The sequence below is a fragment of the Biomphalaria glabrata genome, chromosome 1 (assembly GCF_947242115.1).
Source record: "Biomphalaria glabrata chromosome 1, xgBioGlab47.1, whole genome shotgun sequence".
Lineage (NCBI taxonomy): Eukaryota > Metazoa > Mollusca > Gastropoda > Planorbidae > Biomphalaria > Biomphalaria glabrata.
Genome location: NC_074711.1, coordinates 11,483,545 through 11,509,310, shown reverse-complemented (window position 1 = coordinate 11,509,310; position 25,766 = coordinate 11,483,545). Strand labels below are relative to the sequence as shown.

The following is a 25,766-nucleotide window of genomic DNA, read 5'->3' as shown; positions in this document are numbered from 1 at the left end:
TTGAACGCCTGGAAGATAGCTTGATTAGAGACAGAGTAGTTCTTGGTATTAGACATGAATTATGTCAAATCAAAATGAAATTGCTACAAGATAGTAGTCTCACATTGGAAAGGTGCAGAGATATTTGCAGAGCATACGAGACCGCCAACAAACAGTTGAGACAAATACAAGCCGACCCTCCAATCATTGAGAAAGTATCAACACCTTCAAGAACAAACATTCAGAAAGGTAAATGCAGGTATTGTGGAAGGATTCACGAATACATTAAAGAAAAGTGCCCTGCATGGGGTAAAATGTGCCTAGCATGCAAGGGGAGACATCATTTTGCTGTGATGTGCAAAAAGAAAATTCAGCAGGTGTCAGATGATATGTCTAACGATGAAAGACAGCTACAGTCGGACACAAGAGATGATGTCATGATGGTAAAAAATGAATGGGTGATGTCTTTGGAGAACCACAAAACGAAAAGGATGACAGCAGTTATGACAGTAAATGGTCACCCTGTAAGGTTTCAAATGGATAGTGGAGCTGATGTAAATACCATCCAGGAAAAATACGTAAATAAGAATCAGATAGAAAAGGCAACGCAAAGATTACTAATGTGGAATAAGACTGAAATGAGACCCATAGGGAAAGCCACTCTAACGACGAGAAATGAGAAAACTAACGAAACATTTGAGGTGGAATATATAGTTGTACCAAATAATCTAGCATGCCTTCTAGGTCATGAAACTTTAACAAGAATGAAGTTAATCAAAGTCAATAAAGATAGGTTCATAGCATCAGTAGTGAATAACCAAGAAGAAGACTATAGTTCAAAGTTTACTGGTGATTTGGGTGACTTAGGAGAAGTGTCTTTAAAGATTGATAGCAGCATTAAGCCCAAGGTTCTGCCGTGTAGAAAGATCCCTATTGCTTTACAAGAAAGAGTTAAGGAGGAGTTAAAGACCCTAGTGCAGAGAGGAATCATAGAACCAGTGATAGAGCCTACAGAGTGGGTGAGTCAGATGTCAATTGTGGAAAAAGCTAATGGAAAAATTAGGATCTGCATAGATCCACAAGCCCTGAATAAAGTTTTACTAAGGGAATTCTATAACCTTGCTACTTTAGATGACATATTGGCAGATTTGAACGATGCCAAAATATTCAGCAAATTGGATGTGCAAGAAGCTTTCTGGCATGTCAGACTAGACACAGCGTCATCTAATTTGACAGCAATGATAACCCCTTTTGGTAGATACAAATGGAAACGATTACCATTTGGACTGAAAGTGAGTTCAGAAATTTTTCAGAGACGATTAAATCTAGCACTAGAAGGACTGAAAGGCTGTTTCAATTACGTTGATGATATTATAGTGGTAGGAAGAGGAAGAACGAAAGAAGAAGCACTCAGAAATCATGATATTAACCTAAGAGAGCTGATGAAGAGATGTCAAGAAAAGAAGATTAAACTGAACCATGAAAAGTCTGTTTTTAGAACAGCTGAGATTAATTTTTTGGGTCATATTATTACAGAAGCAGGAATAAAACCAGACCCGAACAAAGTATCTGCGATTTTGAGTTTGAATGCTCCAAAAGATATTTCATCAGTCCGAAGATTCTGTGGCATGGTTCAATATCTTGCAAGGTTTGTTCCAGATTTGTCGACAGATTTACAGCCCATAACAGAATTGATCAGAAAGAACACACCATTTGTTTGGTCTGATCAATGCACACGAGCTTTCAACAAGATAAAACAGAAAATATCGACTCATGGCACATTGATATATTTTGACCCTAACAAAGAGCTTACATTACAAGCAGATAGTAGCCAAAATGGGTTAGGAGCAGCGTTATTACAAGATGGCAGTCCAATAGCATATGCTTCTAGATCATTAACTGATACTCAGAAAAGATGGGCACATATTGAAAAAGAATTGTTAGCAGTTGTTGTTGGTTTGGAACGTTTTGACCAGTATACGTATGGCAGGACAGTTATAGTTCAGAATGACCATAAACCACTGGAAAACATCCTTCAAAAACCACTCAGTTCTGCTCCGAGAAGGCTACAAAGTCTTTATCGTTACGATATCCAGTTTCAATATGTCAAAGGCAAAAATTTGTTCATAGCTGATACTTTGAGTAGAGACCCATCAGAGGAAAAGAGTGATATCCCTGATGTTTGTGTCAATACAGTCGGACTGGCAATACCAGATGCAGTGCTGGAGAAAGTCAGAATCGAGACAGAGAAAGATAGAACAATGCAAACACTTATTCAGTATATCCTAAATGGATGGCCAGACAAACATAATAGTTTACCTGAACTCAAACAATATTTTTCACTAAGAGACATGTTAACATACGAAGACGGACTCCTGTTGAAAGGAGAACAAATAATCATACCGATAAGGAAGGAAATAGAAGAAAAACTCCATGCAGCACATCTGGGAGTAGACTCAATGAAAAGAAGAGCAAAAGAAACAGTTTTCTGGCCTGGATTATCAGCTCGAATACAGGAAATAGCCAACTCATGCTACATTTGTCAGAAAAATAAACCAGCAAACCAGAGAGAAGAATTAATACATCACGAAATAGGTTCTAATCCGTGGGACAAGATTGGAATTGATTTATTTCAAATGTGTGACCAACAATATCTAGCCATAGTGGACTATTATTCAAATTTCATAGAGGTAGAAAACATGCAGTTGACAACAACACACGCAATTATAAAGAAACTGAAAGTTTTATTTGCAAGATATGGGGTGCCCAAAGTTTGTATATCTGATAGCGGACCTCAGTTCACATCGGAATATTTTTCCAAATTTATGATGGAATGGGGAGTGACTCATTTGAAATCTTCTCCAGGACACCATCAATCCAATGGAAAAGCTGAGTCAGCAGTTAAAATTTTGAAGAACATAATGAAGAAATCTAGAGAATCAAAGTCAGATGCTTATGAAGCTCTTCTGGAATTTAGAAATACTCCAAGGCAAGACACAAATCTAAGCCCAGTTCAGATGTTTTTTGGTCGGATGACTCGAACACTGATACCAAACAAAAGGAGTAACATTAAGATTTCTACATGTCAAGAGAACATTATGAGAAGGAAAGAAAAACGTCAGATGAGTGTAAAAACATCTTATGATAAGAGGTCAAGAAATTTAAGTCAGCTGAAAACTGGACAGATGGTCTATTTCCAATCTCCTAATGACCCTACATGGAGACGTGGAAGAATCCAGTCTCAAGTCAATCAGAGAGCTTACATTATTCGAGGTGACAATGGTGCAGTGTACCAAAGAAACAGAGTGCATATTAACCCGAACAGAGAAACAGAAGAAGATATATTTCCCGATACTGATAACAACATACAGGACAATAGAACTCAGGATCAACACGTTCGCCACTCATCAACTCATCATTCCCTGCGACCAAGGGATCAGTTGAAGAAACCGACAAGATTCAATGACTATGTGTCTTAATGAACTATTGAATGTTGATTTTTAAATGTGATATGTTTCATATTGATTGAAGCGTATACATGTATGTTACGTTTAGTTGTTTATGTTGTTGTTGTTTTATTTTTTTTCTATGATACTCCCCGAAATGTTTTATTTTATTTTTTTTTTAAAGAAAAGGGGATGTTGATATGGTGCGCAAAGGTGCACGCGTTCAATATAATAAAGTATCATTCTCCGCCGTGACACTAATGGTTGTTGTTTGTTTATTGCTGACTGTGAACCTAGATCATAATTAACAACTCTAATCAATTTGAATATTATTTTGTTATGATTGTCACTGTTTATTTTGTGTCTGTTCTAGTTTCTTTAATTTTTCTTGAGTAAAGGGGTTGTTTTTCTCCTAATGGGTATACCTGATTTCTCCAAGCAGACTTTGTAAAATATTGGTCCTAAATAATGCTATGTTTATAAACGAAAAATCGCATGGCTGCATTATGATGAATGTACGTGTTAGTTCAATATATTTTATATTACTAGGTAACTATAAATAACCGCATAAATAGATGTAAGTTTAATTTTTTTTTCCTGTTAGATAAAGTCATATGATAAATTTTTGTTTATATCCTAATTCTAAAAAGGAATAATAATAGAATTATACAGTAAAAATAATCACTAAGTTTTTCTTTTAATAGTTTTGAAAGTCTAACTGAGTTTGTGTTTTTTCAGATGTACACAAGCTACAATATGAGTCAGTCCATCTCTTCTGACTATTTAGAAATGAGAGTAAAAATGTAGGCTTCGATATTTTTAGCCTGAATTTAAGAAGTTACAATCTTCAAACAACTAATATATTGCCTCTTCCATAAAACTTTGTACTTAAAAAATAGGCCTATGTCAGGGAGAGGTATGGCGAGAATGAATGTTAGTTTGATATGATTGTTATATCCCCTTGTTATGAATGCGAAGTGTTGCACGTGTTGTGAACTGAGTGATTAAGTCTTCGTTGAATGTGCGAGAGAATGTGTTAAGTCAGTAAGGTCTTGCTCCCGGTCCAGGAAGGTTGGACGTTTACTTCCTGGACTGGTATTTATGTATTTATAAGTTGATGGACAAGCTGAGCATAGAGCAGCAGCATTATCTATATTATAAAGTAGAATGTGAGGTGTATGTATGTATGTATGTATGTAATGGTATGCGACGATGTAGTATGTGTGTATGTATGTATGTGTGTGTGTGTGTGTGTGTGTGTGTGTGTATGTATGTATGTATGTATGTATGTATGTAATGGTATGCGACGGTATGCGACGGTATGTATGTATGTATGTATGTATGTATGTATGTATGTATGTATGTTGTATGTATGTATGTATGTATGTGTGTATGTGTGTGTGTGTGTGTGTGTGTGTGTGTGTGTGTGTGTGTGTGTGTGTGTGTGTGTGTGTGTGTGTGTGTGTGTGTGTGTGTGTGTGTGTGTGTGTGTGTGTGTGTGTGTGTGTGTGTGTGTGTGTGTGTGTGTGTGTGTGTGTATGTATGTATGTATGTATGTATGTATGTATGTATGTATGTATGTATGTATGTATGTATGTATGTATGTATGTATGTATGTATGTATGTATGTATGTATGTATGTATGTATGTATGTATGTATGTATGTATGTATGTATGTATGTATGTATGTATGTATGTATGTATGTATGTATGTATGTATGTATGTATGTATGTATGTATGTATGTATGTATGTATGTATGTATGTATGTATGTATGTATGTATGTATGTATGTATGTATGTATGTATGTATGTATGTATGTATGTATGTATGTATGTATGTATGTATGTATGTATGTATGTATGTATGTATGTATGTATGTATGTATGTATGTATGTATGTATGTATGTATGTATGTATGTATGTATGTATGTATGTATGTATGTATGTATGTATGTATGTATGTATGTATGTATGTATGTATGTATGTATGTATGTATGTATGTATGTATGTATGTATGTATGTATGTATGTATGTATGTATGTATGTATGTATGTATGTATGTATGTATGTATGTATGTATGTATGTATGTATGTATGTATGTATGTATGTATGTATGTATGTATGTATGTATGTATGTATGTATGTATGTATGTATGTATGTATGTATGTATGTATGTATGTATGTATGTATGTATGTATGTATGTATGTATGTATGTATGTATGTATGTATGTATGTATGTATGTATGTATGTATGTATGTATGTATGTATGTATGTATGTATGTATGTGAGTCAATGACTTTTAAGGCTTCACAGACTGCCATGGTCTCCGCATCAAAACTGCAAACACTACCACATGGTCCAAAGATTTTGACTGTGTGAGAGCCAAGAAAGTCGATGTAGGCTCCATAGCCTGCTCTTCCAGAATCTATTGATGCCGATCCATCCGTGTATGCAAAAATAGCACTGGGCTTGAAGGTATTAATGGTCTCCAGAGCTAGGATTTGAAGGTCGTTAGATGAACGGCTTTGCTGAGTGGCATTAGGGTCTACTAATTTCAAGCGTATGTCTGGGGTTGTTGGGCGACACCAAGGGGGAAGGGGATGAAAGCGTTGAATGTTTTGTCGGTTGGTGGAGAGGCCAGCTTCATCAGATAGTCTAGTGGCATGATGCATAAAAGACTGCATCTGGATACGTCTTCTGCATCTCCAACCATCCACTAGTTTTCTAGCTGGGAGGTATTCATCCAGCCTTTTATACCGCTCGTAGCAGGTCAGTACTGACCTTTCCCTCCTAAGGGTTAGTGGAGCTATATTAGCCATTATTTCAGCCGCATTCACTGGACTTGTCCTAAAGGTTCCACAGACAAATCTTAGTGCTTGGGACTGTATTTTATCAAGTTGTTCAAGAGCAGTCCTAGAGCCATAAATTTGCACAGGTAGGCTGTAGTCTATCTGTGATCGGACTGCTCCTAAATACAGGGATCGGAGCATGACTGCTCGGGCTCCCCACTTCGTGGATGCCAGCTTCCGCACAATGCAAAGTTTCCCTGAGGCCTTTCTTACAACATCCTGGATGTGCTCACACATTTTTAGTTTGCGATCTAAAGTTACACCAAGGTACTTGGGTAGCTTTTCCATGCTGAGAGCCACTCCGTTGAGGGAGAGCTGGAAAGGTTGCCAGAGAATGCCAGTCCCGAGCGTGAACAGAGAATATACCGTCTTGGAGGTGTTTATTTCTAGCCTCCATTTTTGTGTGTATGAGCAGAGCGTATGGAGGTCCTCCTGTAGCACTTTTTGTATAGAGGATGCGCTCCTTCCGGATTTCCAAAGGACAATATCATCAGCATATAGCAGCTTTTGGCATTTTAGCTGAGCCGGTAGGTCATTTATGAAGGCCGTGAAAAGGGCGCATGACAGGACGGAGCCCTGGGGGAGGCCATGCTCGAGGGTCATTTCCCCTGAGACTTCTCCATACATCCTTGTTCTTATTGTACGCTCTTGTAGGAAGTCTCTAATCCAGTAATATCTGTCCCCGCACCCCCACGGCTCTTATCTTATGAAGCAACCCAGGCCGCCATACTTTATCATATGCCTGTTTTAAGTCAATGAAGACTGCGTATGTGCTTTCGGTCCTTTGGAATCCATCTGCTACGCTCTGCACAAAGATGTTGACTTGGTCTATAGCGGACATTCCAGCCCTGAAACCAGCCTGTTCTGGAACTATAAGACGGGCACTCTCAAGGTACCAAACCAGACGCTCATTTACCATTTTTTCAGCCATCTTTCCCACACAAGATGTGAGTGAGATGGGCCTGTAGCCCTCAGCAGTGGAAGCATCTTTTCCCTTTTTTGGTATAGGAATAATGGTGGCACGTTTCCAGGCCCTGGGCAGATGACCATCTGTCCAGGTTCTATTTAAGAATGCCAAGAGCACGGCCCTTCCTTTCCCCCCTACATGCTTAAGCATTTCGGGGGTGATACTATTCGGCCCGGGAGCCTTTTTAAGCTGGCATTTCCTTATGGCAGCATTAAGCTCGCCTATCGAGAATGGGGAGTTCATCGTTCCCTCAGCACTTTCGGTCTGTGGTTCCTTTCGGTCTTTTTTTTATCAGCTTTGCGAGCTTTATCAATGGCTTTGGACATTGGGGACTTCTTGGCAGTCTTGTTGATCTTAGCAAAATATTTGTTCAACAAGGTGGCAATTTTTTTTTTCGATGAAATGGTTACCCCACTAGGTGAAGATAATGGGGTTGCTGTTTTCGTACGCCCAGCATTTTCGAGATTTCTCAGAAGACTCCAAGCCTTAGAGCTATCCCTTACGTTTAACCTTGCACAGGTGTTGGTCCAACGTTCTCGTTTTTCCCTGTTAACAGACGTTTTGACTAGTAGGCTGACTCTGTTGTATTTCTGCCTGAGTGTTGGATTGTTTGGGTTCTTTTGGACCTTTTTGTATGCCCTTCTCCGAGCCATAACAAGTTTGTTGATTTCAGCCGTCCAAAAGTTTTTGAATTTTTTACAAGGGTAAGTTCGAGGAATAAACTTTTTAGCCATGCCCAGGATAGCTGTTGTTATTTGACGGTACACAAGGTCGACAGAGCTAGACTCTACATGGATTTTTTCAAGGGCATTGTCGACAGCTGTCTCGTATCCTTTCCAATTTTGTATCAGATTCAATTGATGACAACTTACTCAATTCAATGTATTTCATGAACATATATATATAATATGTATTTGACATTACTATACTGTACCAGTACTCTATAACAAAAATTACACATTTATATAGTCATACCACACACACACATAATGAAATAAAGCATCAGCAAATTAAAAAAAATAACATCCATAAGAAAAACAACAAAAAAAAAACACTAGTAGGCCTACCGATTTTTTATATTTTACTAAAAATTGTCAGATTCAATAGAAAACAAAAACATTGTATCCTCAATCTACAGCAACACATAAAATATCGAGAAATAATATAGATTCACAATAGTGAAATGTACATCTATTTCAGGGGTGCCACCCATGAGACCAAGTAAACCCTGAAACCCGAATTTTCAAATTTTACAAACCCTGAAATCATAAACCCTAACCTTTACCAACCCTGTAACGTACCGCATAAACAATTTAAGCACCAAAATTTTACGAAAGAAGAACAGTATTAAATTACTACCTAGATCTATATCATAATATGCCCCCCCATGTTTTAAATATGTAATTAGTAAGCCTATCATTATAATAAATAGAGTTTGTGTGTATTTATTGATAAAGCTTGTAATACAAGTTAACAGGATTTAGTACAATTTTATATTAACAATGTTTATACACCCCCCCCCCCAAACACAGTTTTTTTAAAAGATGTTTCTCTCTTAACATTTTTTCCCTCATTATTCATCTGAAGCAGCCTACTTTAATCAACATTGATAAAACTGATTCCATCAATGTACATGCATGGACCTGTAAATCTATTGTAACAAGATAAAATTGATTTGAGATTTAGTCCAGATTTACTCCAAAATGAACATTTAGATTTAGTTTCTAATATTTAAATGTAGACCTAGATGGCTAGAATGTGCTGGACTGCTTATACATAATTATAATTTATTTGTATAAATCAAGATCTATTGACCAATCTATCTATTTTTTCTAGCCTCTAAGCCGCGAATGCAAACTTACTAATTTAATTCTTCAATCATTGATTCTAGTAGATCTAGTTCTGATCTAAAAACGATGTAAATATCCTAAATCTAGATCCTACTTCTATAATACTCTAGACCAATATAGCTCTAGACATAGGCTAAGGCTCTATGTCTATATGGAACCTATACAAATATTAAAATATAAAACACGGAAAGAAAAAAAAATTTAAGTATTAAATTAATTTTTAAAGTATTAAAATTAAAATATTAAAGTACCCATCATTTTAGTTGATCACTCAAAGTGTTTGTTGAGTCTTTGATACTCTTAGAAGCATCAGCAATGGAATAATAATGAAACGAGAAAGGATACTAATTATCTAACACTGTTGATTATTATGAACGAAGAATAACAAGACTCTGGATATAACTTATAAGACATGAAATCAGCTGTTTAATCGAACGCCATATTGGTTGACAACAACAGTTACAAGGGATGTTACTCCCAAACACCGAGTGGTGCAACCTATATAAAACACACATCAACAAACACCGAAAAGCATGAGTCGTGAAATAAAAATGGAGTTACATACCTCTCATCTGGGATACGACAGTATGATGAGAAGAGCAAGAAATGTCATTTTCTGGCCAGGCATGGCTGGTGAGATCAAACAAATGAAACAGTCATGAGCTGCTTGCCAGGAAAGAAAGCCCAGAAATCAGAAAGAGACTCTCTGGCAACACTGTGAGGGGATTAGCCCATGGGAAAAAGTAGGTGCTGACATAATGGATATTCGAGGGAACCAGTACCTAATCACTGTAGACTATTATTCCAACTTTATAGAAGTAACCTTCTTGACAAAAATGACCACACTGAAGTAATAAAGAAACTGAAAGGACATTTTGCCTGATTCAGATACCAAAAGTCTTTGTGACTGATTCGGGAACCTAGTTCACATCCCAAGAATTCAAGAACACACATAAAAATCATCAAAAAACCTGATGAAAAAGGCAAACCCTAAGGGGCGAGGATCTGTAAGAATCCCTTTTGGAACTAAGAAACACACCTAGACAGGAATCAGGAGTGAGCCCAGCCCAACTCCTGCTAAACCGAATACCCTACACCATGGGCGTAGCCAGGATTTTTTTTCGGGGGGGGGGGGTGAATTTTTTTCTCTCCCCCCCCCCCCCGGCGAAAAAAAAATTATATCTATTTATGTGTGTGTGTGTGCGTACAAAATCTTTATTACATTCTGACCCTTCATTCTTTCGGAAGACGTTTATTGTGCCCTAGAATAGGTTCTTCCATGAGTTAGTGGAAAAATTATAGATTCTCCGCCATTACTAGCAAAGGGGTCTGGGGGAGCGCTAGGAGCTCCCCCAGCGCGGGGCAAAGCCCCGCCGTCAAGCACTATTTCAGATATTGAAAACCAAAAAAAGCATATTCTGAGGTATCTACAGTGCATTTTCCTGCTATTAAAAAGTTCTATTTCAAAAACCTAATGTGCTATTCTTACTGACTTAGACCCTCCCTCGTCGTTCGGCGCATTTGCCATCAAGCTGTTTTCATAAAATTGTAGACTCCCCGCCATTACTAGCAAGGGGGTTTGGGGGAGCGCTAGGAGCTCCCCATCGCGGGGCCAAGCCCCGCCGCCAAGCACTATTTCTGGTATTGAAAGCCAACAAAATGCATATTCTGAGGTATCTACACTGCATTTTCCTGCTATTAAAAAGTTTTATTTCAAAAACCTAATGTGATATTCTTACTGACTTAGACCCTCCTACGTCGTTCGGAGCATTTGACGTCAAGCTGTTTCCATAAAAATCTGTCACTGGTAATCTCTGAAGCCTCTTTCCACCTACTATGAGGACCTCCATGAATGAGTGGCGTCAAGTTGTACTAGGATATTATTGCAACTCTTCTTATGCTTAATTCATTTTGTCGGAGAACATGTCCCGCAAACCTCATGCGTCGTTCTCTAACAATCTTACTAAGGGGTCGACTCCCAGTTCGGCATAGGATTTCCTTAATTTAGACCCGATCTCTATAACTGACTCCTAAAATCTGTCTTAGCCATTTTTGTTGAGCTACATTTAGTGTTTTTCGATTTCACTGCAGTTTATTAATGGAGCCCTGCCACTGGTAAAAATGTGTAACCTCTCTTGAATACGCTCTTGGAATTAAGTGACTGTAGTTTGCTTTAGATTTTATATCGAAAAGAGAAGTTTTAACGTTAAAATCTTCTGTTGGGGGTTTTCCACCTCAAAATGCTCTGTAGGGGGATCTTAAACTCAAAACCATCTGGAGGGTTTTTAAAATTAAAAAAAAAAGCCATCTGTAGAAGAAGGGTTTAAACTCAAAACCCCCAATTGGCTTGGCTACGCTCAAATAATTTTAGTGTGTAATTTGCTTTTTTTTTTATATTGAAGATGTATTTTTAGCACCAAACCCCTCTGAATGGGGGTTTAAACTCAAAACCCCTTTTGGCAACGTTCATAGCATTTTGAGTGCGTAATTTGCTTTTTTTCTTACACTGAAGAAGTATTTAAATTTATCCTCAAACCCCACTGGAGGGGAGTTTAAACTCAAAACCCCTTTGACTACACTCAAAACATTTTAAGTGTATAATTTGCTTTGTTTTTATTATTAAAGAGATATTTTTTACCTTCAAACCCCGCAGAAGTGGGGTTTAAACTCAAAACTGAGTCAAAACAATTTAGCCACGCTCATAACATTTTGAGTGAGTAATTAGCTGCTTTTTTTATGTTAAAGAGGGGGTTTATCGTAAATTTTTGACGGGGTTTTAAAATCAAAATCTTCCTTAACTGTGCTCTTGGAATTAGGGGATTTTTGTTTGCATTTTTTTTTGTTTTGTTTTATAGAAGAGGGGGAGTTAACTGCAAAAACCCCAGGTAGGGGGGTTAAAACTCAAAACCCCTAGTAGTTTTTTTTTAACTCTAACCCCTCTGGTAGGGGTTTTAAACTCGAACCCCCCCCCCCCCCCGGTAGGGTTTTTTTTTAACTCGAACCCCCCTGGTAGGGGGTTTTAAACTCAAATCCCCTTTGGTTGTGCTGGGGTAAGTGATGATTTAGTATTAAAATCTCACCTAAAATAAACAAAATCAAAGCAAAAAATCAGTCACTAAATTCAGACTCCCCCCCCTTCGGGGGAGGGGGGATTTCATTTCGGGGGGGGGGGGGGGGGGGGGGAGAAAAAAATCCCCCCCCCCCCCGAAAAAAAAATCTTGACTACGCCCATTATATATATATATGCTGTACGCACGTTCATGCATAGGGTTAGGGTTTACTGGGTGCTAGGGTTAGGGTTTGGAAAAAAATCGCCCCCCCCCCCCCACTCCAAAGTTCTGGATCCGCTAGTGGTCTATAGTACAGTCAAAAGCATTACATTCGCCTATCTTGGCTTAGAATTAGATCAAATAATAAAGCGTTTTTTTTTTATTTTGTTTCTTGTTGCATTTTTTATTTTCTTTTTCAACGAGATTAAACAGCCTTGTTTCTAAGGAACTCTTTTGCGTTACGTCACGTATTATTGAAGTGTAAACATCAATGCCATCACTATCGACTATGAGACTCTATGAGTAGTATGAAAATTGAGTAGGCAACATCTATATCAATTATATTGTACTGTAATAATTATATTTAAATCTAAGTATTTGATAATAGATTTAATTGAAAGGCTAAATTTTTGGTTTTTTCATAATCGAGTAAGTGACATGTGCTATTGAATTGCTAATTTTAGTAATTATTCTATGTGAAATTATTATTATATCATTGTTTTGTACTAATTAACCCTTTCTCTCCGATGCCAACGTTGATTTGACCCCCCCCCCATTAAACTAAAAGGATTTTGGGGGCTTTTAAACTTTAATTTGTGTTGTGCATGCTTTCTCCTACAAGTTAATACCAAATATAACATTTTCTGATAATAAACAAAAAGTTATTGGAGTTTAACCATAACAGGATAGTGAAATGCAAAAAAGCATGAATATTACTTTCAAATAAGGAAAATAATTACGGAGAGAAAGAGATAAAATGCCCAAAATTCAAACTCACTAATTAAAGTAAAATTTCAAATACCACGCGACAGACTTTTGAATTGATTTGAAAGTCACCCTCAGGTAATGTGCACCTGCACATACTCTCACTCAAATTTTGAGCCTGTTAATTTAGTAGCGCTTTCATATCCTTAGTCCTTTGTATGACTTTTCTTCTGCTTCTCAATTCAATCTATATTATAATTCAACCATGCCCCCCTTTCTCTTGCCGTTAGTCTTATATTGTTTTCCAATGGCTGCTATTGAATGCCAAAAATCCCCTATGCAATTTCTACATTTATTTTTAGTATTTTGTTCTCTTAAAAAGAAATATCAATTTTGTTTTATTATTTCAATAATTATTTCAATAATAATTTAACTTTTTAATTTATTTTTTTTTTACAATGTTACGAAGCATCATATTCTTTGCTCTCTCTTGAAAAAGAAAGAAAAAGACTAGGACTATGTTATTAATGCTATTAGTAGTATTAGAATTGGTTTTATCTAAAAGGAAGTGGAAATGACATTAGGCATGGTATTTTACAAATATATAGTAGATTCCAATACTGAATTATAGATTTAGTAGTGGTTATATGTACTCTTACACAGGCTTAGACTAATAGTTAATGTATTATGTAGGCCTATTATCCCGCGGCCTCCTGATTTTTCAGGAGCTCCTGAAATTGCAAAATATATGAAAAAGTCCTGGAAATCTCCTGAAATTATTAAAAATCTCCTGAAAAGTCATAAGAATCTCCTGAAAAATAGACAAAATCGTCTTGTTGGTTGTCATTCAATATAAAAATCGCCGATCCTACGGGCGATTAAGACAAAAAAAAAAACGGCATTGTCGGTTTTCATTTAACAAAAATGTAATAATATGGCGAATTCAAGCCCTAAACGGAAGTTCTAATACTTTGTTTACTTTAATAGTAACTGGCATATATAAACATAGATCTAAGTACCGGTATTCTAAGTCTATCTCGACATCAAAAGTGATTTAAAAAAAACAACAAATCTAGATCTATATATTCTACATAGATTTGATAGATCTAGAATTAAAATGAAAAAGCTAGATCTATTTTATCTAGATCTAAATTTCTAAATCTAGAAAGACTTGATATTAAAATTTAGATTAGACCGTAAATCTAGATTAGATCAAGATCATGAAGATGATAGATCTATCAATATTAATACTCCTTCTTCCCTAGTACTATCTAGATCTAGTAATTAGTAGTATTAGACTATTAGAGCATGAAATGGGTTGCCTGAGCTAGCCAGGAAAACCAGTGACTTGGCAGAATTTAAGTCATTGGTTAATATGCATGACTAAATGCATGACGCGTAGGACGTAATCATCTTCTTTTTTGAAGTAACGCCTGTATTATATAAGATAATATCATTTGAATATGATGAATATCATTATATTCATTATATCATAGAATCTACTATTAACTATTTGGAGTATTTCTATCTAGATTTAGAATTGAGATCTATCTTCTAGGCCCTACTAAGTGACGTCTAGCCCTAGCCTGGGCCATGCCTGGCCTAGAGCTAGACTAGTAGTAGTAGATGATCATGATGACATTGATGATGATCTAGAATTCTAGATCTACTAGAAATGACTAGATCTAGAATAAGAAATCTAGATCTATTAGTATTACTATACTCTAATAACTCTATAAATATGTTATAATATTATTTAAATTATTATTATGTAGATCTATTCTATATCTAGTATACCAGATCTATGATAAGTATCATAATTCACATGATCTAGAATTTCTAGATCTAGAGTTAGTTATCCTCTAGATCTAGTAGTAGATCTAGTAGTAGTACTAGTTACTAGTAGATCTCTAATCTCTAGTCAGATCTAGAGATAGCAGATAGAGATAGATATATCTAGTCAATCTAGATAGAGACAGATATAATGATATAGTTACAGACATTATATAATAGTAATAGCTATAGCCAATATACTGAATATAGGACCTACTATTCTACTTTTACTGTACTTTTTAGGGTGGAGGCCTTAGACTTAGAGTATATATATGATTAATTATAATGGTTTAGATTATATTTCTAGAATTCTAGATCTAATAGAGATCTACTTAGATTCTGGAATCTCTCTCTTAGTTTTAGCTTTATAAATCTAGATTGTGAAGTAGATGGGGCTTAGAGTATAGGGGGATAGTGTAATATATGGTCTATATAGTATTTAACCTGCTATATAAAATTAAACTATTCATGGTTTTACTATCAAATTAACTTCTAGCTTTATGATTCAGAGCTAGATTTTTATAGATTTAAAGACAGCTATTGTTAATAAAAACAATCAATGCAAGAGATTTACACTGAAATAGGAAACTGATATTGATAATGAGTTATACATTGCAATTTGATTTTAGAGATTTTAATTAATTCCTAATGTTGACTAATACAAGCAATATATATAAAGAGAGAGTAGTGCAAATAGGCTTACTGGTTTACAAGTACTTTTTTACTAATTAATCAGTTACTTTTGAATTAGCTAATTTGAAAAGGAAAAAAAAAATTGTATACATGTTTATGGTAATTCTTATATTTATTACTAAATATAGATATAGTTTGTGTTTTTCCACTCCTGAAATCAAAATATTTTCTCCTGGAAAACTCCTGAAATCCTAATCTCAGAATGGAAGGGGAACCCTGATTATAGATAATGAGCTGGCATATATGAAACATTATGTTTGTATGATTTTGGGGGACCAGCAGGTGAAATGAGGCTCTGTTGCTTACCATTCATGGACATGTTCAATTTATAAATCTCAAGACCAAATAATTCTACTGCTAGACTAAGACTCTTTGCTCAAATAAAAACATCAACATAATCAAATATAGCACACTAAGAAGTTATTTTACTACACACCAACATCAATTTCACTTTCCAAAGTCAGTATTAGCACAATACAGTCACTCAGGATAAGGAACACACATGTACACATTTTATTATATAATTCTAATTATTAATTTTTTTTTAGGAATGGCTACATCTGGAGTTGATTGCTTCAGCAAAACAATACTTAAACTAAACCACCTAATTGGTGATGACCTGGTACTATATTTGCTGGAAACAGCAGGCTCCAAAGGACTGACAACAACGGAACTGACTGGTATGATCTGGTCTGGACTTAAACAAATGATTGTTGATCCGCAAAATGTTATAAAACAAAGAATTAGTACCATCCTTGATGTACTTGAAGAACAGGAAGTAATTACCCAGTACAGAAGAAGGTTCTGTTTGGATGGTGAACAAGTTCTGAAACTGACTGTAGACACCCTTGTTGAATCTTCAACTATTCTATTTTTGATTGGAACAAGTGAAAGGGGACTAACCATACACCAAATTTCCAGAGAGGTTTGGAACGTATGGAATTCAGTCTTGAAAGGAAAGAAGAACCAAGTGTTTGCCAAAGCTATTGACAAGGTTAATGAATTAGCACAAGACACCCTCATATTCAAAGAAAGAAGCCATTTTTTTTTACTATAGCCATACATTCCTGTTATGTATACAAACAATTCCTTCCCTCAGTGTAACAGAGATAGACTTCACATTTTTCACACATATTATTTGTTTTTTGGCTACACAGTTGACAATCATCTTTTTTGTGGAGAAAGTGGTGGTAACCATCTGTTCTAACATCTGTTTCTGGCATGGCTTTTCTTGCAGACTTTTTTTTCAAAGCAGGTTAGATCTATAGTAGTTTATTTATTTCGGATATTACATGAATTCGGACATTCGCTGTTTTTTGTGGTCATTAAATAATTATTTTAATATGTATTATAAAACAAGCGCGCTGTATAATGTGCTTGTCCATTTTCCAATGAATCTGACCCATTTTCCTTCCATTTAGCTGTCTTTTTATGTAAGAAAAACGAATTTCAAATTTGTTAGTCATGTTGTTGTTTTTTCCTATGTTACCCGGATGACTTTACCTCTTCCTAGAGTTAAGACTATATTTTTTGATTGGCTAAGTCTATACTAATGAGCCCGGCAATATCTATTCTGTTTTTGGAGCTAATTTATTTGATTGATAAGCCAAGTTTTCTAATTCCATACCAAAAAAAAATGAATACGGTGTCCGAATTAAATTACGATTTTCTTGCCAAAATTTATTTCGGACAGCCAGTTTTGGACATCAATAAAAATGATCTTATATTATATTTGTTCGTTTGTTGTTATTATTTTTAAATAGAGAATAAATGGGCAAATGTTTCGAGTGAGCTTGGTACATTGAATGAAGTTAAATGCTTAGATCTAGACCTACTAGATAGATCTAGATTTATATAGAGAGAATATAGAGGATTCAGTTAGGCAAGAATGGCTATCGTAACCTGTAGGGGCCTACTATACTACAAAAGATCATCTGTATTATAAATTTATTACATTAATAAACAAAAAAAAACACAAACATTCAACACATCTAATCATGCAAACCCCAAACATTCAACACACATAAAATAAACAAATATAAAATAGGTCTAAAAGTCGGTGCAGAAATCACTATTCCAGTGACCTAATTTTGGTTCATATTTTTATTTTTTTGTGTTCGTATTTATGCATAGTTTGAAAACATCGTAATGATTTCATGTGATGGGCTATGCCTGGGGATCTTAAAATTTAGTTAATGTTAATATAGAATTAAAATCTGAGTTTATTGATACCTAAATATAGAGACTGTCCGAAATAAATTATGGTGTCCGGAATCAAATAATGTGGGTCAAATGTGTCCGATTTAAATGAAAACACACAGCCTCTTTGACCTTAAATATAATAACAAATATAGGTTTGGGGAACAAATATAAGTAGTCATCCTTATTCTCCTTTAACTAAAGAAGATTTTGATACGTCATTTTCTTTTCTATGTCAAACCATTGTCAAATAATGCGCTGTCAAAGTCAAACTTTCAAATTTGGGCCTATAGGTGTCCGAATAGCATAAACTACTCTATATAGATATTATATGAATTATTTAATTTCAATAATAATTACAAAGAAAATTAGATTCGGTCTATACTAGGTCTATATGATACTATATCATTAGATCTAGATCTGCTAGTCTATTTTCGTTGGATAAAAAATAAAATGTGCCACATTGTGACATTACTGACATTAGGCTGATTAGGCAATGATTACAGATTAGCCCAGACCCCAGTGGGCTGAGTGGGTCACCGATGGTACACTCATTTTTAAAGCGCTAATACAACAAAGCATGAAAATAAAACATGATTTTCAAATTGCATATAAGTTTTATAGTTTCTTTAGATATTGAAAAACTAAATATATAAACATTTTACTTATATCAAAATATAGTCAAAATTGTATTTCAAAAATTGTGATCGTAAGGTAAGCTGGCAGACAAGTATTAGCATGCCAACTTGTTCAAGGAGAATAACTATGATAAAAAAAACACAAATTATCGTAGTAGCGTCCCTTTTGTTCCTCATAGGCCACTCTGGGTCGTGGTGGTAAAAAAAACACATAAAATACTGGGTCACCCGTGACCCAATAGGCTTCTGAGGGTCATCTTCTGTACTTGTTATAAATGTCATAATGTTAACAATAAAAAAAATATGCATAAAAAGACTTTGTTTTTAATTTGTACAAAAAGTGTCATTACGTGTCAATACAGTCATGCATGTTAATCAATGACTGAAACTCTTCTATGTCGTTGGTTGTTCTGGCTCATCAGGCAACCTATTCCATTAAGCGTATGAAAAAGAAATGTGCCTTTATTATTGTTGAGTATTTCTTTTTGCAATAATGGTTCAACTAACAATGGTAATGGCTCTAGACTCAAACAAGTAACACACTAACAAATATTAAGTGTTTTACTTTATTTATTGTGCCACAAACAAGCGCAATTTAAATATATGGAGTAACATGTCAGGCTTCTTCATTAAGCATGAAGCAGCAAAAGAAAAACTAAGAAAATAAATTTATAGTAGTAACTTTCATCTTGTAAAGGTAACAGTAGTAAAAAAAAAAAAAAATCAAGACTCTATTACAGCACATGAAAACACACTTTGTAAGAATTCAGGACTTTTTTTTTTTTGCTGCATATTTTTTAAAAAGCTTTTAACCTTTGACCTAAATGTCTAAGGAAAAAAAAACAACTCACTTTTGTTTGTCTCATATTATGTCTAGAATGCCACCCCCACTAATGGAGGGCTCTGAAATAAAATGGGGGGGGGGAGGTGTGGACTGATTCTAGTTACTGAGCACAAAACAAATGCAGCCTAAAACTGGGCTAAGAGAATGATTAATATTGTACATCCAATAACCTAAGCATTGCAATGTGACATTAAGAAGCACAATAGTCAAAGAAACATCAACATTGCAGTCATTAATAAAGTTCAGTAATAAAGGTCAAGTTCTAATTCTAATAGCATGCACTTCTCTGCAAATCTGAGAGAAACTTGCACAGCTAAAAAAAACAAAATACAGTAAAATACCACTAATATGTTGGGAAACAAAAAATTTGACGACAACAAAAATGTCCATAATGGAAGTAGAAGGCTATCACAAGAACACTATCATGTATCACAATAATTAACATCAGTGACATTCTGGTCAGGAACTGACTATACAAATCATAAGTTCAACATAAAAAAATGTGAGTGAACACTAGAAACAAAGAAACTGGTCAACTAGTTCAAATAAAATAGAAATACAGAAAGGAAACATAAGACAAATAAATGTCAGAATTTTTTATAAGTAAATTTTTTTTTACATTATTTCTATAAAAGTTTCCTCTTAAGTTAAAGCGGCGGCATAGGTTGCAGTAGCCTAAGGCCGGCCCTGACTTTAAGAATGGTCAAGTTGTCCTAGATGAATGACATACAACCACTGCTTCGTTCTTCCTAACGTACACGATGTTGCATGGGAGGTAAGTCAGGCATGGGTAATTCGCATTTTATGGGATCCTTCTTCTTCTAGCCAGCTTTATTACTGCTGAGCTGTGAGTTCTTTTGCAGACTGTGCCAAGGAAAAAAAGTGTGCTGTTTTCTTCATGGGATCCAACATTGCAGTTTTCAACGGTTCTGATTGATGTTCTTTCCGTTTTGTGTGGAGTTCTTGAGACATCGGAAAATAATCATCTTTTATTCCTAAATCGCTCGACTATTCTTTCATGTTTGTCAAATACTTACGAGCTTTGCTTCAATCTTTCAAAATCTAATTGAACCGGAAGTAAATATCAAAGAGTTTTGATTTTCTTCTCGTAGATCTAGTTGTGGCTTTCAAAAAATTCTAATTTACTCTTATGGGTGATCGGGGAGTGATACATACAACCATAGACTATATATCACATCCACAGAACAAAGGTGAAGGCCGAGTACTTGAGTTTCACTTCATGTCCCATAATGTAGGCCTACCGTTAGTTTCTTTTTTTTTTTTTTTTTACCTAAGTCCTCGAACCGTCGCACGAATTTTATCTAGCTCTATTATATACTCCATATCAGAAAACATTGTCTTTTGCAGAGAGCGCTGTCAGAGTAGTATTATCTGTGTAGCCTATGTGGCCACCTCAGTGCGTTTATTGACGCCCTCAAATGCAAAGGAAACAGTAATCACTTTGTGGGGGTGGATGGTCAGGAACTCTTTGGAAACACCGAAAAAGGTGCAAATGGACCAGAGTATAAAGCGCTTGCAGGCGGCGGATGGAATTTTGCTACAACATCGAGACCTTGTTGATGCGCTTATCAACACAGCCAGTAAGTCTTCCTCGCAGTATCGGTAGCGAAGACTGAACGAAATGATTCGTGACGGCTTTCTTGAATTGGGTTAACACAAAATGAGTACGGTACTTATGACTAGGGGAAAGACTTTCTCGCAGAAACCATTCATGCCAAAAGACTATCTTTATTACTTCTGTCTGTCAGACAACAAGCTGTTCGCACTGGTTTAGGTGTATACAAGTCTATTTCAGCTATCTTTTTTCAAGAAATCATTTGCTTGCAAAGTACTACAAACCATGGAGTAGGAAAAGAATAACTTTAAGAGTTTACGATGTACTACTGAGCATAGGCTGACCCATGCTTATTAAAAAAATGAAAAGTTACCCAACTAATAAACTTGTGTATGTACCCAATATGTTTTTTTTTTAAATATATAAATACCTTTAAGCCACCAAACTTGAATGTCAAGTTTGTCTAGAGCGTGTCAATGGCGTAACTAGTTTTCTAGATATTGGATCATCATATTGTTACGAATCTCACTATCCAGGCTCTCTGCAAACTGCACCATACACCACCAACTTAAAGAACTTGACAACTCAGGGCTCCAAAGTAACGTAACACTTTAATAGTTGAATAAATAACAGCCAATACTGTACAATTGGCAACACGTACACTGTACAAATATCTCTCCGATAACACCGTACCGCCGTATCAACTCTTGCACTGGCCTCTCCGTCACGTTCCGGGCTTGCACTGGGTTCAACAGTTCAGGACTGACTTCACACACTAGGCTCGTTGTGTCGGACTCGATCGCAGACCAAGATCAAGACGTCAGCCGTCTCAACTGTACTTGACAGTACTCCGCACTGAACCGTCGTAATGCTCCGTACAGAACCACACCGCTGAACTGTGCTGTAGTGGACCTTCTGTCGTGAACCTCCTTTCTGAACCTCGCCCCTTTTCTCCACCCGTCGTGACTGCGACACCTCCGCTCTTATATAGGGTCCCTGCTGGCCTTCTCGAACCGGACAGAACGCCGCTCGACGTTTCTAGGTGGTTGACACTCGACTCGGCTGACCGTCGTAGCTCGTCTAGCGCTGGCCTGGGGCGATTTGCGTCGGCTGACTACACACACACCACTACCCCTCTCTGTGCCACCACCAAGTTTATAACAATATTAAATTTAATTTGAAGCAATTATTTCTACTGACATGTTTCAGTCCGATCAAACTGTTTCTTGTTGCAGCCACAATTATTGATGTGACTTGTTTTCATTTATAATTGATATTCATCCTAATTCCGTCTATAACATAATTTTTTTCATTTACTCTACACCAGGGGTGGGCAACATTTTTGTATCGAGAGCCGCATTAAAAAAAGTTTGATTTGATTTGATTTTTGATTTGAGGCACAATTTAGGCCATCTCGTGCCTGCAGTCCCTTAAGGATCCCTCTCTCTCTAAACAACAAGGGCCAGATTCTATACAGTCATATCATTAAAATCAAGGTCTATTCACAGTTAAAATAGTAAAGGTAGTAAAAATTTAAATATTTGGTAAAAATCTAATGTAAATAGTGCATGTTCACAAATTCATAAATCAGATCTTCGTAGATAGCCCCACTTCCCGGATAAAGCCCAGTACCTTCCCAGGGTCGACAGTAACAAATAGTGTATTTAAATTAGTGACTCTAAAATATTTCGCCCTGACATCCTGGTATCTGGGGCAATCAACGAGGATATGTCCCACGGTGAGGCGAGAGTCACAGTACTCACAAAGTGGGGGCTCCTCTCTCTTCAGTACAAAAGAGTGCGTGATGTAGGTGTGGCCAATCCTTAGTATGGACATGGTCGTGCTACCACGCCTTGTCAGACCCTTAGATGTGGGCCGCCACCTGACATCCGCCACAATCTGCCTGAGTTTACTGTGAGTCTCAGCCTCCCATCGGTTCTGCCACTCTCGATAGGTGGCAGAGGCAATACTTTGTCTCAGGTCCGAATAGGGAATTTGGGTTCCTGACACCGCTTGATTTAGGGCTCTCTTTGCTTCTCTGTCTGGGGCTTCGTTTCCCTCAATGCCAACATGGGAGGGGACCCAGATGAAGGTGACATCCCTACGGTCGGCTGTTATTTGGTCCAACAGCTTCAGGCTCTTATGTACCAATGGGATGTCAGTCTTCATCCTCCCCAAAACTTGCAATGCAGATTTGGAGTCGGAGCAGATTATAAATTTCCTCCTTTCTGATGCTTTTACGGCCATAAGTGCAAGCAATATTGCATGCAATTCGGCCGTAAAGATGGAGCAGCCATCGGGGAGTCTACGGGAGATTGTTTTGTTCCGAAAGGAGCAGGCACACGCGACCTTTCCCTCCATTTTGGATCCGTCTGTGTAGATGGTGCCACAATCTCCGTAGCTCTCCTGCAGTTTCCTAAAGTGGACTTGTAGTATGCTTGGGTCTGTATTTTCTTTTTTGAAATTAAGGAGGGATAAATTTAATTTGGGTTTATTCATTAGCCAAGGAGGGTTCTGAGGGGTTTCTATTTTAGAGATTTGTTCAATGGGTGGGGTTAAATTTTGGATGGGTTCTCTCATTCGAAGGCCCAACGGCTGTATGACGTTAGGCCTTCGATTGTATAATTCTACCTCTGTGGGGTTAAATATGGAGTCAAAAGCAGGGTTCGTGGGGTTGGATTTTAGCTTGACTATATACTGCATTGCAAGCTTTTTCATTCTTATATCCATGGGGAGTTCTCCAGCCTCCACATGGAGACTTGGGATAGGTGATGTACGAAACGCGCTGAGACAGAGACGCAGGGCAGCATTTTGTATTGGTTCCAGTATTTTTAGGTACGACTTCCTTGCTGCTCCATATATTATGGATCCGTAGTCTAGCTTGGATCGAATTAGAATCCGATAGAGCAGCAGCAAGGTATCTCTGTCAGCTCCCCAGTCCGTATGGCTGAGTACTCTTAGTATGTTTAATGACTTTTGGCATTTCTTCTTAAGTTCCTTAATGTGGGGGAGAAAATTAAATTTGGAATATAAGGTGAGGCCTAAAAATTTTGTAGTTTTCACGACAGGGATCTTCTTTTTGTGTATAAATAGTTCAGGGTCTGGGTGTAGTTCCCTTAGATTACAAAAATGCATACTAACTGTTTTGGAGTCTGAGAATTTGAAACCATTATAGTTTGCCCAACCCTGAATTTTGTTTAAACATAACTGTAATTTTCTTTCTAAGGTGTTCATGTTTTTCCCATAAGTAAGAATGACAAAGTCATCAACATACAAAGAGCACTCTATGCCAGGGGACAGCGCATTTATGATGCTATTTATTTTAATGTTGAACAGGGTGACTGACAGAATGCTGCCCTGGGGTACACCCATTTCCTGGTCATGAGTGTCAGAAGCGGAGTTACCCACTCGAACCTGAAATTTTCGATCTTTCAGGAATTCCTCCACAAAACGGGGGAGGTGTCCCTTAAGCCCCATAAGCGCCAGGTCACGTAGAATGCCATGTTTCCAGGTTGTGTCATAGGCCTTTTTAAAAAAAAAAGAAAAAAAAAAAAGGTTTGTGAATTGCGGGCCGCACACACACATATATATATATATATAAGAAAGATAAGCTTGCTGTGTAGAATGTCTTTTAATTTATATATAGGCCTACACTGTATTACGGTTTTTAAAATTGCTGTTGTCTTTTTAAATCGCAATATCCCCACAAATATACAGTTGTACTTAATGTGCAGTATTTTACTTGTTCTTACACTCGTGCATAATGTTTCTTAACTGTGAAACTATCTTACTTGTTGTTACCCCTGTGTGTGACTGCTGTCAAATTACAGTCAGTCAACATTGACCAGTGATTATACTTGTTTAGTTTCCACAAGGAATGCTTGCTCACCGAATGAAACAAGTTATGTTCCGGAAGTTAAATGTAGGGATGAGCGAAGCCTGCCCTCGTGGAGCATCACCAGAGAATGCTGACCATGTCCTTCAATGGTGCATACTACATCGGGGGACCCGAACAAGGCTCTCCAAAGACTATTCAAGGAACTACCTGATCTGGAAGCCATTACGCGGTTCATCTCAGATATAGGATTACTGATCTGAACCCTTCAACATGTAAAATGAGAACGAAGAAGAAGAACTGATGTATGTGTACACAAATAGTATGAACAGCAGCAAAGGTTTTTTAAGTGTGGAAGTACAGCTTCTGGCACCCATAACACTCCCGTGGTATTGATGACTGGAACTTCTCTTTGCTCTGAGTTATGTCCTCTGGAGTTGAATCGGCTTTTCTTAATAAGTGTTGTACCTGTAATCTTTTCACTAAAGATAGTTTCACCTTTCAACAAAGGAAAATGACAAAAACATTTTATTTTTTTTTGCTTTCCTGTAGAAATGGGAAAGCCTTGTTTGAAAAGATTTAACATGAATTTACATTTCATATGTAAACAATCAATTGCAATAGTATATACGAGAGACATGAAATTTTGACTTCCACTCTTCATTAGAAATATTGGTAACAAAGTCACAGTCAGTGTCCTTTAAGTAACATGACAATTTAATCCTTGAGATTTTATATTGTTTTGTTTTGCCTTGCCCATGCTAAGCTATCAGATACATTGGATTATTTATTCATGAATCAGAACTACCCGTGGTTAACTTCCCTAGCTCTAGCAACTTTCATTACTTATTCTAGTGCTTTCATAGTGTATCATAATTTTTCTTTAAAATTTTATGCAGCTTTGTGCAAACTTTCGTGTTTTAAGTTTATGGTTCTCAGTCAAAGATCGAGCTCCATCAGTTTTTACACTTGCCATCTTATTTCAAGCCTACCCAACACTCAGACATTGTGTCTTGAATTGAGTGTATTGATGTATACCCAATAAGCATAATTTTTGTTTACTTAAAACTTTTTA

General features: G+C 36.6%; 1 protein-coding gene and 1 long non-coding RNA gene across 2 annotated transcripts in view; one reads left to right on the top strand and one right to left on the bottom strand.

Annotated features, from left to right (window-relative positions):
• The window catches only part of LOC106072959 (growth arrest-specific protein 1-like), a 42,990-nt gene extending 33,077 nt beyond the window's left edge, over positions 1-9,913 (bottom strand). The window contains exon 1 of the mRNA XM_056022105.1: positions 9,351-9,913. The gene's annotated coding sequence lies outside the window, so the exon portion shown is untranslated. The remainder of the gene's footprint in view (positions 1-9,350) is intronic.
• A 2,512-nt stretch (positions 9,914-12,425) lies between these two features.
• LOC129924811 (uncharacterized) lies at positions 12,426-17,330 on the top strand. The gene is made up of 2 exons (XR_008776747.1): positions 12,426-12,797; positions 16,148-17,330. It is a non-coding gene; the product is annotated as an uncharacterized LOC129924811 (long non-coding RNA).
• The last annotated feature ends 8,436 nt before the right edge of the window (positions 17,331-25,766 follow it).